This window comes from Rhipicephalus sanguineus, chromosome 11 (genome assembly GCF_013339695.2).
Source record: "Rhipicephalus sanguineus isolate Rsan-2018 chromosome 11, BIME_Rsan_1.4, whole genome shotgun sequence".
Lineage (NCBI taxonomy): Eukaryota > Metazoa > Arthropoda > Arachnida > Ixodida > Ixodidae > Rhipicephalus > Rhipicephalus sanguineus.
The window spans coordinates 61,342,896-61,358,017 of NC_051186.1; the positions used below are offsets into that span (position 1 = coordinate 61,342,896).

General features: G+C 44.2%; 1 long non-coding RNA gene across 1 annotated transcript; it reads right to left on the bottom strand.

The window, feature by feature from the left end:
- Nucleotides 1-1,469: 1,469 nt before the first annotated feature.
- Nucleotides 1,470-6,856, bottom strand: LOC119374681 (uncharacterized). The gene is made up of 3 exons (XR_007417977.1): nucleotides 6,672-6,856; nucleotides 2,662-2,841; nucleotides 1,470-1,639 (listed from the first exon to the last, which is right to left on the bottom strand). It is a non-coding gene; the product is annotated as an uncharacterized LOC119374681 (long non-coding RNA).
- Between the last annotated feature and the right edge of the window lie 8,266 nt (nucleotides 6,857-15,122).

Genomic DNA, 15,122 nt, shown 5'->3' on the forward strand with positions numbered 1-15,122 from the left:
TAAGAGTAGGCAATTTACAGGCTACTTTTGTAAAATAGTGAGAGCTAAAGCAGTGTCAACGCACGCGTATTTAAGACACCTAATGAGATTGAGTGGATAGATATAGAGACAGGAGTATATGGCATCATAGGTGAAATTTGTATAATAAATATTCGGTGATGTTTCCAGGTCTATATATCGTTTATTCACTCCAGTGGTAATCGAAAAAAAAAATGTTGTATGGGCATACATGCACAGTGTACAGAGTGGGCACTTTCACAGTGTTTCTTTTTTTATGTGACAAGTTACTGCCATCTACGCCAGCCAGACACACTACTACTACAATGCTTTCACTGTTTTATTTTCACGAATATTGGAAACTCCATCGTTTATACCAAGCGCTGTCTAGTTGATACTTCTATCCACTATAACACGGAGCGCCTCTGTAATATGCATGCATTCAACATGTTTTCTTGATGAATATACTGGCCTTCCATTATAATGTGTTCAGTTGCTTCTGAAGATTTCTTGCAGCAGACCTGCTGTAAATATGTAATTGGGTATGTTTCTGTAGTATGGCCGCCGCAGGAACATCACATGGCCGCTTGTATTATCATAAGAGGTTTGACTTATGATTTCCTTTTGCCACATTTCTTAATGTCCAGGACGTTCTGATTTCAATCCTTTGTATCTAACTTGTTTCTTGTTTTTCTCTTTCTTTTTTGTTGTGACTCGGCTATCTACACTTTCGTTACATTGTGCTTGCTTGCCAGCTCCATTTATCTTTTCCTTCATCACAAGTCCACACTTTTCATGTACAGATACTTGCGCATTCAAATGGCCCGTTTCTTTGTGCTTCACTTTTTAAAATCTTTCCTCGAAATTAGAATTTCTTCTGCGCCTCTGGAAGCACTCCTTTTAGGCGTGATCTACAGGCGGCCAGGGACTTTTCTGGGCTAGGCTGTTGCACAAAGTGTGGGGCCAGCGACTGCTGCTGCCTGGTCCTCTTAATAGCCAATTGTCATTGTATGGTGCCAAAAGAAGGTATACTCCCTCTTGCTGCCATTTGCTGGTGCTCCAAGTAGTTGCCGCGGAACACAGGTCAGGCGCTGACTTGTTGACTTTGAGAAAGCACACCCCTTCTTATTCTTTAAAGTACAGTTCTCACGACATTAAATCTTCTAACATAACTAGTCGAATACTCAATAGCTCAAGATAACCACGTTATGTCGCGATGAATGTGTTCTCTAAAGATGACGTTGGCTGTGATCAACGCGTTCGAGTTGAAATTGCGCGCGGATATCGCGCAAACTTAAGGACGGTGCATACAAAAGTATGTGCGTTACTGAGCCCTAAATTGTCCTGTTTCAATCCATGAGTTCTGTACTTGCGGTGCGTTTCGATTGTTTCAGTACAGTGCGGGCTAATAATAATACCAAGAGATGCTATTTCGCTACGTTTTGAGTAACAATACCATCTAGACAAAATGATGTTGTAAAATGTTTTCATTTATTGTGTAATTCCATGCTTGTTGTGTTCTCAAGAAGTGTAGCTTGAAAGCTATGCCAACTCAGGGTCTGTACCTTGATTTGTGTCTTCCCGCAGGCAACTCACTCGCTATGACTGCTGTGTCTTTCAAGTTTTTATCCATGAACACCGTCTGGGGAAGTTGATAGAACGGTTAGATACAAAAATAGATAGAGAGACACACCACCATACACATAGGTTGAGACATTTATCGTAACTCAGCTGATACTCGTATCTATCTCGACCACGTTCATGTCATTAAGAATCGAGGTATGTTTATGGTGTGCCCACGTGATGTGAGCTGAATTGCATTATATAGTTTTTTTAATTAATAAGCTACCTTTGCCAATTAATGTCGAGTGAGTTTCTCGAAAACCGATAAGGTACACTATAAATTTGGCGTTATTTCTTCCGAATCACTATAGAAGTCCCAGATGGTGTGCTAACGTCTCGTCGGGATACGTGCAGCTGCAAAATAACGCTACATCGATAGATATTACTGCAAGCTCATTGCACTTAAAAGACTTAGGTAATATCGCTTTTTTGTATACATCGAATTTATTCAATTCCAAGAAGGCTTAGTTGTCTATTTGCTATGCCGTACGTAACAAGCAGACGGCGTTTTCTGGCGTTAAATATTTTTACGTTCATTTCAGGTTTCAGATTTGGTTTATTTTCACGGCATTGGCACATTTGTAACAAAGCAGAAATAAAACATTGATGGAGAGAATACTATACTAAAAGCTACAATATCTACAGCTTGACTAGCCCCGCTACCCTCTTGGCACAAATAAAGCAACATGCGGTGCAGAAAGTTTCTGTCGTAGGCGAAAATCCGAAATCACAATTCAATATCTAAAAAGATGAAAAACACTGAGGACGTCCTGTGTACATCAGAAAACAAAACACTCATAAGCACTATACTTAAAATTGAATTTTTAGGCATTACTGGCTAACTGTCATCTGTTAGTTTGAATTCGTTTAATGCATTGCGTAGTCAATACTCAGCAATACACCCGCGGCCGGGGAGTGTGCCAGCCCTTTTCGTATTGGCGAGCCAAATCTCGTACTTTGTCGTTTTAGAAAATTTTATCGCAAGTATGCATTAAAGGAGGATGCTTCCTAAAACTGCGTGCGAAAAAGATATTGACTTACAGCTGCATCTTTTCATGCACTCTTGATACGATGAAAAACGGTTACCGCCTTTTGCGCAGAGGCTTTTCGTGAACAGAAGGCATCTGTTGTCAATCCAAGAAAAGTACCATCTTTTGATTCTGTGGGTGCATTTACCAAGATATGGCAGCTGACTGCATAATGCTTTTGGCTTTTTGTTGGCTGCGAATGAATATGGATGATTGGTATGAAGCAAAACATCGTAAGAAAATGTTAACTTTATTGGCAATTAGGACATATCTTGAACTTAATGTCACTTTGCCAGTATGTATCGCATTCTAATTCAGCGTTGTTTCATTTTATTTAAATTTTTGCACAGAATAGTATTTCAGCTGATGTTACCAAGCAAGGCTTAGATGATCGAGCATTACAAGATTCTGTGGAATATGTGACAGTAAATTAAGGCCACTACGACATTTTACAATGAAACTGCCTTTGTCTAAGATGTGCCGTAGTAATAGTATTAGGCGTCAGCTGAAACATCAGTGGCTGATGCGGCAGGTCACGTGATCTCGCTACACAATCACATAGACTCGCACGTGTAGACTTCACCTGATTCGAGATGGGTAGACCTCTTGTAGTTCGCACCGACAAGGAGCGAGGTGCTTACGAGAAACAAAATTAGGTGAAGCTTGTCGAAACAAAACAATCAATAGGCTGTTTGCGAAGTTTGACTTGCCGGTGCGATACTTGGTGTAACACTCGGTAAACTAAAAGTACACGCGCGTAGCTATAACACTAGGCATCTTGAATATTGGGATGTGCCTCTCAGCAGAACGAACTATGGTGAAGATAGACTGTGTTGTCTTATTCCCACAATGTGAAATCATTTTCATGAACAGGACATACATATAGAGTACTTCACATTCGACCAGCTTAACCAATATTACATGTAACATTAATTATATGTGTTATTGTATTTTTCATCCTCTTTTTGTGACTTTTCTTTCTTACTTTTATTCTGAAATAAACTGAAAAGTTTCACAATTTGTCTACTGTATAGGCTGTATGCAGGGTCATGTACTATTTATTCACTGTATTGTTTTCTTTTATATATTTTGTACTACTTTTCTCGATGATAATAGTGTGCAAACTAGTTATTTTAATAATTGGTATATATAATCTTTATATACTATATTGATGTATTAATAGCGTGTCTGTGCCCAAATGCTGACTGAAGTCCATGATACACGGGGTGAGAGATTTGACAATCTGCCTAAAAGCAGCTTTTTCTCTCACTCCACATGATCTTTATGGCTCATGAAATAAACATCTATTATATTCTAATACAGCTTAGCTGTCCGACCATCTTTCCAGAGTGGATGGGCGATGAATTTTTTTCCCGGCATCAAATTGTTTTAAATGTATCGCACTTTCCGTCTTTAAACTGGGTATAATCAGCCTTCTCCTAAATGCTGAGAACAGCGCAGTCGATATACGCTGACGCTGAAAAAAAACTAGCGACTTGCCTTTCAGTTAATATATCGTCCTTTTAACATCGAACAATCAAAACCTTTCCGCTGTCCGCCAGTGGTATAGTGATTATGGTGCTCGGTTGCTGACCCGAAACTCGCGGGTTCAAGCCCGGACGTGCCGTTCGCATTTCGACGGACGCGAAATGCTAGCGGCCAGTGTACTTTGCGATGTCAGCACACGTTAAAGAACTTCAGATGGTTGAATTTTCCGGCGCCCTATACTATACGGTATGTCTCATAATCAGAGCGTGGTTTTTGTCTCGTAAAAACCCTAGATAAAATTATCAACGCTTTCTGTTACCATGTCAAAATCTTGAGTGCTTCTCAGGGCGCATAAAGTTCGCAAGGTAATATACTTTCATCCACATTGCTTCTCAAAATTACGTATTCGTCGAGGGAATTAGTTGTTCGAGATTCCACCCGGCCATTCATTCATGAGAGCGATTTGAGCGTTAAAGCCGTAGTTGCACCATGAATCTGTAGAAAATTGTGTTCCTTTTTTACGCTTAATACGGTCGATTACAATGCCTTGGAACCGAATTAGTGCAATTACCAGGGTACTAAAAATACGGACCCTGCGATTAGTGAGTCATAAACACAGGTGGGAGCAGGCCGGCAATTTAGGTTGTTCCGCCTAACTTTACTGCATGCGTATTATTTGCGTTACCCGTCATTGTTAACACAATTGAATGTGTGTTGTAATTTTATTTCGATAGCAATTACATGGACAGTCTCGACGAGCTTTTGCCGTCGCCGTTGCCGTCACCGTCACCATCGCCGGCATGTCCCTCCCGTATGAAGTCCAAATTGATAAGATCCCCCAGCGCATCGTATGTTCTACCGCGGGTAGAACATACGATCCGAGCACCGCGTTCGTCGCGCGCGAGCGGGTGCGACGAACGCGGCTGAAGCAGATATCAAACGAGCAGGCCGATTTCCGTCGCTCGGAGGGTGCATGCGATAACATCACTCGGGAGACCCGCCGTCGAAGCAGAGAGGAAATGCCCAGAGACGCATGCACCCTCCATCGCTCGGAGGGTGCATTCGCTCGGGGGGGGTGGGGGGGGGGGGGTGTCGCGCGAGCAGCCACTTCGAACTGTGAATCTGAGGGCGCGGGTGCGATTGGTGGCGCGCGCGCCGTCTCGACAGCCATCACAGCGGGCAGCTTGTATACCCTTGTGCGTGCTGCGCTCAACGTGAAGTACACTATGCGGAGAGCATCTCTCGCTGGAGCGGCCGTATTCTCTTACACCAGCGTTTTGCAGTTACGCGAGATCGGATACAAAACAGTCAGCTGCCAGCCTCACTTCGAATAACACTACAATATGTTGCTATCGCATTAATTGCTTCGCCCTTGTGGTGAAACTGTGACTTTTTTTCTTACTGTATGTATTATAGCGACGTATCATTCTAGATGTTACTTTATTAAGGCGAAAGCCTTTCGTGTCTCACACGGGTGTGACTTCGAACGAATATCCGGCTTGAGCGAAAGGAAGCAAAAATGTCGAAGTGAACTCGACGTGCGCCTTCGCTTCCTGTTTGCGGCGCTCGCGTGACTGAAGAAATAAAAAAAAGCGCTAATATAACGTGACCACGTGAGCTCCTCTCTCACATCGAATGAAAAAATTAAAATAAGCCGACCTTCCTCTCATCGTGCTTCGCGCACTTATTTTTGTGGGCTTTGCTGGACTAAATCAACAAAAAAAAAAAAAAGAAACGCCGCTCCTGTGATGTACTTAGTTCACGGTCAAGTAGCCACACTATAGTCGGTTACAACCAAAAAATTATTACAAGCTCAGGCACGAGAAATGCGGCGCGCCTGTCATCCGTCTGTGCAAGAAGGTTGTTCTAGGTGGTTTCCGTTCCAACCATAAGTACATTTTGACAGCTAAAGTATATACTACACATATTATAAAAAATTAAAGTTTGTCATCTCTTGTTAAAACGCTACGTTTTTCTCAGTAGTGAAGTCGGAATCTGTGCTGAAATTTTCAAGGAAATTCAGTTTTCGACCGAAAACTAGCGACACGAACATGTACATCTATGTGAAACCCACCGTCACCAAATACGCGAGATGTACTTGACGTCACGCAAATATTGAGTTGCCATTGGAAAGGACATTTAGCAAACTTTCGCTCAGTGGGGCAGCGGTGGCTGTGGGCAGAGCTTACATTTATCCTTAGGGTGTAACCGACTATAGATGGCGTTTGCCTTTGAGTCGTCTTATGCGAATGCATACGCGGCCTGTGTTTTTTTTTAATTTTTTAGCGTATACTGCAATCATTTGTATCTCATGTTTGCTTGGGCAGTTGAGTTTTGCAATAACGAATAAAAATAATTGATGTAATGCAAAATACACATTTTGCAAGTTTCCAGAACTGCTTCGCTTTTGCAGCGGTATCTCAATCAGCTGCAAGGTAACGTCAAAATTTATTTGACTCGGAACAGTAGACGAGCTGGATAATATATGGTGTACAAATCTGCGGAGTCAATATCCTACATACGAATCATACTCACGTAGGCATGTGACTTGACACATCGTTTCCGTCTTAAAGACGTTGCTTCCCCCGCAACAAGCGGTGTGGTTCAGCATTTTGCAATGTCTGTCAGTTTTATCATAAAGCCAAGCAAGATATATTTCTCCACAGGAACGGAGTGTAGCAATCAGGCATACGCTTGACTTTTTCCCGTGGAGGGCTGAAAACAACAACGCCAAAAAAATAATAATAACATGTATGAAGTATCTGTCAATCTGAGGAATGATTCGCCCTTGAGAGCTCTATTGTTTCAGACGGGGCCTCATGGCTCCTAACATTACAGGGTGACACAATAACCGATAGAATAATATAATATGCAATAGTGGCAGTTCACCACTCAGATAGCTGAGTACAAGGTGAGTTATTACGTTCCGTTGAGCTAAACCAAACAAAACTAGTGTAGAGAGTACTATCGCAACTCCATGAACATTATTTGTTGTCCATTAAGAACACTTTGCAGGCTAATACATAAGGCGAGGGGGTGCGAATACATCAATAAACGTCATCATTATTATTATACATTCTTACACAACGAGCCATGTCGTAGCCATGACGAGCCATACCGCATACCACGTTACCGGTATAGGCTCCCCAAGCATCGCTTAGTGGCGCTGCTGCTCTTGACAGGCAGCGCCATCTCTGGCATAAAAATACAAACTGGGTGAAAGCAACACGCGTTTTCCCTTCTCTCCAACGCGCTGCCGCTCGCTTCCGTGCACATGCAGAGCTCTCGTGGTGCACTTGTGGCGCCTCACAATGTACCGCTTGCAGTGCGGCTACAAAAGGATCTTCGAGCTTGACTGGCCCTTCCGTAAAGCGAACTTGATAAACGGAGAAAGGCTCGTCAATCGCTTTTCCGCGGTGTGGACTACGAATCATATTATTGTTGTTTTGATAAGGCATGCTTACAGTAGCAGCCGTGGACTTTCGTGAACGTTTCCGGCGTGCGAAAAAAAGAAATTATACGGCCATGACATTGTTTCCCGAGAAGGTTAGAGTCGAGTCCTCCGTGCCGCTGGAGAATCACCCGCCGATTAAGACGCGGGGCAGCTAGCTGGGCTTTAACCACTGTGAAGCAAGATGAACTGCTCGCCTTGTTTTTTCGGCTCTCGCGTCATGCTTGCACTCTCATTTTATGAGGACATCGACTTGGCAGGCGCATAAAACCTGCTGCGCGAACGCGGCTAGAAAATCGCACAAAGTCAGAAGGTGGTAAAGCAGCCTTCCCGACACTGAATTGCAGGCGCCGAACTTCTGACAATGTGCCGAGTTAAGTTGAATTGAACCAATCGCGCAACGCTAAAGGTATAACGCGATTGTGAACGTTCAGCAACGACGGATAGGTCTCACGAACACCGGGAATCAAAACTCAAAGTTGTTTCACCTGCAACCGTAACTGGACCTTCACAATGTGAGAAGACAGCGAGCAATCATTACTGTAGTCGCTGCGTGCATGCGCCGCGTTAAGTACCGATTCAGGTAGTCGAAACGAACAAAAGCGATGAATTCAGACAGCCGAAATAGAAGGCGAGACAGCGCTGTCAGCTATCCACGCTTGCCTCCTTTATTTCTTGTGCGACACGCCCGGGAACCGATACATTTTCACACGTGAATCGCGTGCCTTGGTTTTGTCTGCTATGTTGTGGCTGGCCACGACACCGCAATACTTCGGACCTCACTTGCGCTTCCGCGGGGTCGCTTCTGCCAACGTGGAAATGCAGCTTCGCACAGCAAGCCTCTCGGTTCAGCGTGCCAAGCTGTCGGCGCGGCACCCAAGTTCCCCGCGCCGACTGAGGAGCAAGCGCGTGCGCGTGTTACCGCTGCCGACAAACAGGTAGAGTCGGCTGCTCTAGCACCCAGTTGCGCCAGAGCTTCTCTCCAGAGTCGCAGCGCGGCGCTGTCATCGCGCCGTAAACTGGAGCCTGGGTTCCCTATGGTAACCCCGTTACCGCATACATAGCTCATGACACGTGTCGCTGGCACTGCTTCAAAGGCTGATACGCATTCTTTTTTGTGTACCATTTTTTACTGAATTCGACCCCTTTTTTCGTGTTCCTCCTTTCTTTCTTGTACATAAGTCTGTCCATTCTCAAAATAAAGTAGCTGTTAGTTTGCGATTCACCCTGTGTTTTCTCTCGTGTTTTCGGTCCGTGTCATTCCTGGCAGCGCTTCGCAAGATGAAGACGTACCAACTAGCCCCTGTTGCAGCCGTATTAAGTCGTAGTTACTGTCGTACAACACTGAGTGTGGTGCCGACAAAAAGAGAGGCAGAAAGCAGGAAAGAACAAAAGGAAAGTAGGAAAGAAAAAAAGATTTTTAGCGAAGCGGTATTCGTATCCGCGGTCCGAGGGCAAGCGTCGTAACCACTCGGCTATCCAGGCACGCTAACAGAGCATAACATAGCTCTTTTTATATTACAGTATAGGAAGGCGGTGGGAAAGAGAAGTAAGGGTCAGGAGGAGAGATGTAAGGGTGAGGAGTAGGGAAAGGAGGAGGGGAGAGAGTTAAGCATGACAATAAAAGGAAGAGAAATAGTAATATATAGAGAAAGAAAGGGAAGAAAGACCCTTCCTTCAGGCTTGGCAGCAGAACTGCGAGGCTGCCTTAATTTTTTTTGTTGTCTTAACCCAATATATTTTGAAGATATAATCTCTTCTGTAGTCTCACGATATATTCCAAACAATGCGCCTGCAAGTCATTTAGTTTTCCTGAAAATAATGTTTTAACAATGGTCGCTAATTAAGTCAGGAATTACGCCTTTTAGTCCGGGCCACCCTGCGTTAGTGACATTTGTATGCTACTTCAGTGTATTCTACCTAGCTACTTGACCCGCCTCCCCGAGAAGACGAAGCCACAAAAGGACTAAGCGAGCGGGCTCATTATACACCGAGACAAAGACGACGATGGCCATCACAGAAGCACCGTCAGCGGTAAAGGGCGTTGGGACAAAGCTGGTGTTGAGCTGAAGGGTCTGGGAATAGCGCAATGAAGACCAAGGTCTAACTTGTCCCAACAGTCCAAGTGGTTTGTGGCAGAGCGGCGATCGATTCGTCCCTTGGTAAAAAGGCTTTTGTGTGGCTTTACGCTACGGCCGGGTATGATGTGGCGTCATTGCAGGCGTTGCACGAAGCAGCTACCCGTGTGAATTTCGGTTTCGAATCTCGACTCATCGTTTTCGTTTTTTTTGAAATTTTTGATTTGTCCCTAACAAAGTGAACTACCCTAGCTGTTACAGGAAAGTCAGTACCATTTGAACACAAAAATAATTGCTATGGTTTTACGTGCCAGAACCACGATTTTATTATGAGGCTGATAAAACACGCCGTAGTGAAGGGTTCCAGAAATTTCAACCATCTACTGTTCTCTAACGTGCACTGACATCACACGGTAGATGGGCCTGTAGCACTTCGCCTCCATCGAAATTTGGCCACCGCGGCGCGATAGAGCCCGCGACTTTCAGGTCGGCAGCCGAGCACCAGATCCACTGTACCACGCGGTGCAGTGTCTACAGGAATCCAACATTTCATTCATTTCATTTATTGACCCTAAGGGCCCGAGAACGGGCATTACATAGGGGGGGAATGCAATACTTTGTACAGCAAATATACGGAAAAAGAAAAATGCAATAACAAGCAAACATAATGCAAATACAATGTAAAAAAGGCACAGTTCAGTAATGCAAGGTCGGGTACAGTACAATAGTTGCGTTCAATATAAAGTACAATCTAGCAAAAAAAAATAAATAGAATAAATGAAAATCGGGAATCAGACAATACATATAACACATAGAATGAAAATACATAGAATAAATGAAAATTTGGAATCGGACAATTCAGCTAGTTATGCAATGACCGCTCACTAAGGTAAGATAGTAGGGCTGATTGGAAACTAGTTAATTCTTTATTGTTTGCAATGGTACGCGGAAGGGCGTTCCACTCGTTTATGGACAACACCAAAGGAGAGTGTAAGTATTTTTCAGTGCGCGCAAATAGTGGGCGTACCTTGTGATCGTGGTCACATCGGGCCGAAATGTTTACGGCTGGATGGATGAATTTGAGTGAAAAAAGACTGTAGCTAAAGTAAATGCTGTGAAAGAAGGACAATCTTGAATATTTTCTGCGTGTGGCGAGCGGTAAAATGCCAAGAGTTGTTTTTATGGATGAGACACTATGAAAACGTGAATAGCAGGAAGCAATAAACCTAGCGGCTTTACTTTGAATTGACTCCAGCATGTCAGTAAGCTATGCTTGATGCGGATGCCATATGTTATAAGCATACACCAGGGATGGTTTAATGAGTGAATTAAATGCCTGAAGTTTAGTGTCTGAAGTAGCCAGACGTAGGCGGCGTTTTAATATGCCATGCTTACGAAATGCTTTGCTGGTAATTAATTCTACATGATTGTTCCATTAAAATTGTAATGCAGGATAACACCTAAGTATTTAACGGACGATGAGTAGCCGAGGCAATATGGACCTCAACCTCTCCACAACAAAACAGAACAGAACAGAACCGTATCAACGGGAGAGTTGTTGATGAGGTATATATTCGGGATTTGATTGGCATCTCAACCGAATTTAACACGCTTGGTCTTTTCAACGTTAATTTTCATTTGCCATTTGCTACACCATTGGGAAAGTGTCGTTAAGTCAAATTGCAGGGTTGAAATGTCGTTCTGATTGGCTATTTCTTTATATATTACGCACTCATCAGCGAAAAGTCGTACGGTAGACTGCATGTTAATTGATATGTCGTTGATATAGAATAGAAATAACAGCGGCCCTAAAACTGACCCTTGTGGAACTTCCGACTTGACCTGCGTCTGTTTGGATATGTAGGCGTCGATTTTAACACACTGAAATCTTTCAGTCAGAAAGCCTTCAATCCACTGAAATGTTTTTTTATCAAGCCGGAGACTTTTATCAAGCCGGAGCCGGAGAAGACGTTGATGAGGGACGCGATCAAACGCTTTAGAAAAATCAATAGAGATAGAGCCCGCGACTTTCAGGTCGGCAGCCGAGCACCAGATCCACTGTACCACGCGGTACAGTGTCTACAGGAGTCCAACATTTGAGCGAAACAATACAAGAGTCCAACATTAAAGCGAAAGAATACTCTAAAATGGCCGAAAATATGTCGGAGTTCCCCTTTAAAGGCTGCTGTTAAACGCTATGTTTCCCGCACGGTGTTCGCCGTACTTCTTGGGGATAAGTTTATAAACGGACGTAATAGTTAAATCAAGGATAAATAAGTGGTAGAAAGCATACTATAAACAAGGCCAGCTTGTAAAAGGCAGACCTCTCTGTGCAGCAGGTACTCACGCTGGCAGTGTTCCTTGCATTCCCTCAGCGTAGGAAAATAGTTACCTCCATCAATGGACGAACCTCGTGGCAGTAGTCGGCAGCACCTTCTGTAAGGCTCATAGTACCAAAGCTCGGTATTTTGTCCACAGAGGACCGCACCCAATGGCTGATAGCACACGGCTGGTATCTCGGGTTTTACGCCTGCAACATGATTATAACGTTTAAGAAACGTTTTTTTTTAACACGAAAGTATTCTATGCCGGGTTCCACCAAACACATCCGTTACGGATATGACGTTGATAAAATGGACGCCAACGGGTGAGAAAGAAAAAAAATCAAGAGAAAGTTCCACCGCAGGGAATCGAACCCATGGCCTTGCGGCCGCGACGGTAAGCGCCCGTCGCTCAACCGACTAAGCTAACTTGGCAGTCTGGACACTACACGAACGCGCCTTATATCTTTCACACATTCTCTTTCACACGGTGCTCTCTGTTGGCGGTGTACGTAGGCGGGTTGGAGCGGGGCGTTGCCGCCGTCTGTGAGGGGTGAAAAGAAGTAATGCGTCACGATCAACACTTACTAGCGCTTACTCCGAGATTGCGCGCGATATGAGAGGTCATAGTTAAAGCGTCTCGATACCAGTGAGGGACACGGGCCGCGCTGGCGTCGCCGAGGCACCCTAGACGCAGTTACGTTCTTTGCCTTTCGCTTCGTGTTAGCGTGCGCCGGCTCATCGGAGTAGTGCAGCTTCTACATGCACCAACGGGATTTCTCCGACGCCGGCTGCTTCGATTGCGAGAGTGGCGACTAACAAAACTGCTGCAATACGCGTTGCAGTACCGCGGCCCGTATGGTACATCGTGCCCATTTTGCGACGCCCCAATCAGCGATGTAACTGTCACACACCTATTGTGGACATGCACGGGTCTACAATTAAGCCGTCGTCGTCATCTACGTGCAACAGGCCTCAGGCCTGGCCGACCACAGGACCTTGACCGCTGGATTAGTGGACCTCACCACCGCTCGTTACTGGACTTCATACACGAAGCAAATTTATATGTGTATTTCTGAATAAATATTATGCCTAAGGGCAGACTTTCGAAAAAAGAAAGGACACGGTTTCGATGGGCGAATGCTGTGCCTTGGTGGAGCGAGACAGAGGCCAGCGTGACGCACGCGTTTGCGGCTCAGGCTACGAACCTGTGCCTCCCGTGTTGCTGAAGCGCAGTGTGGTAGTGTATGCATGAGCGCAGGCGTCGGTTACCCATTGCTAGAAAGCGCACACCGTGCCGTTTCTCTTGTTAATTAACGACGTTTTGCAGAAGTGCATATCGGGTACCAGTGTTGATTATGAGCTTGTTGATGTCATCTTCTACGCGGGATTCACGATTCGCTCTGTCCAAATATATGTTCGCAACTTCAGCTACCACAACGGTTTAATCATTATCATAGGCGTTAGTCGTCGCGACGGAGACATGCCAGGCGTCAGCGTGGGTGCATCCACGTCAAATGGTGCTATACGTGCCCAACACGAATATACATAGTACAAGCTCTCATATATCACTACACAACAAGCACTACTTCTGTGAAGACACGTTTCACTTTCGTGTTATACCGATTCCTATGAAGGAGCGATCAGTCAGTTTTTTTTTCGCTTTATTATCTAGCATTACATGTCTCATCTAAAACATTTTATGCTTTAACGTTGTCACTTGATGTTGTACGAACTACCTAATTGTATATTCATATATCGTGAGTGCTATATTGTTGAAGAATATATCGTGCGCATATAAGGTAGTATGGAGGTAAAAGAATAGCCTGCTGATAACCCTCTCTGAAGTGGAAATGCAAGTGCCGCTGTGCGAGGGTTAAAGAGAAGGTAGGAGGGAGGAAGCGGAAGTTACGAGAGTTTTTTGGTCACAAGTAGTAAGACGCGTGGAGAAAGTGTTATATCTCTATTAACATGATTGTCGACAAAGAGGTGTAAAAATTAAGGAAGTTTTTCTGCCGATGTTTGAGAGAAGATTAAGACTGTGTGCGACGGAACTCCTTTGGCTGAATCTTAACAACCTTATTCACTATGGCAAAGGAGGTTATCGCCTTTCATAGCCTCGTCTGAATAGACGCCACCATAGCATCTTCCTCCTAGGTGACATGTAGAGGGCGACACGCATTCGGACTTGTAGATTAGAATATTTTGCAAGCGGGACGTGGAATATCATTTCATATTAATTGTACTTATGGAGGCGTTGGTGCGCATATGTGGCACCGGCTACTCATTTTCTCTTGCATAGTAGTTGTCGCAATGTGTTCTACGGTCGCGAAACTAGACAAACACATAAATGCGCTTGCACATGCTCTTTCTGAGTACCTCAATATGAATGTTCCCGGAACAGGAGATTTCACACAGCATAAGGCAACTGCCAGCTTGCCAGCATAATGGACAGTGCTAATGAACAAGTTTTTTTGTAGATAGCTGTGGTTTGATTTCAGCCAATTTAAAATGAATTGGAACAGGATTCCCATGAGCAGGATACCTTGCGCAAGTAATCCTGTCATCATGTTTTTGCTTTCCGTGAAACTGTAGTACTGTGTGGAACACTACGTTAGACACCAGGTTTGAACTGTGCTTGGCTATAGTTTATGTGATAGGTTCGCTTGATTAGTAACACATGAAGTTTGTCCAATTGACTTATTAATTTTCCATTCCTGCTTTTAATACTGTGGCTTGCGCGAAAGCCAGTGACGGACTGAGGTGAAGGAGGAGGGGCTGCTGTAAATATACGGTATCCACTTAATGATCACTTCCGTGTACCGCTACGAGCTTCATGCGTGTATTGTGAACGCTCGTGTGTAAGTAGAGCTTACTATGGGTGTAGTTCGGTCAACGAATATTATGGAAGTTCGCTTGGGCAACGCCTTTTAAAGAAGGCTGACGCGAATGAGACCCTTAATGAGAGCCAGTACTTCCTTAATTGCTTAAGTTAACGAGTATAGAAATTGAAACAGGCGCAAAGTGGTGATCGTTAAGCGTCCTGTGGCCTTCTTCGGCCGTCATTGCTAAGCTCAACTCGTACGCATTTACATCAAGTCATAACAGTAATCGAACGTAACTTTTGTTCTATGGT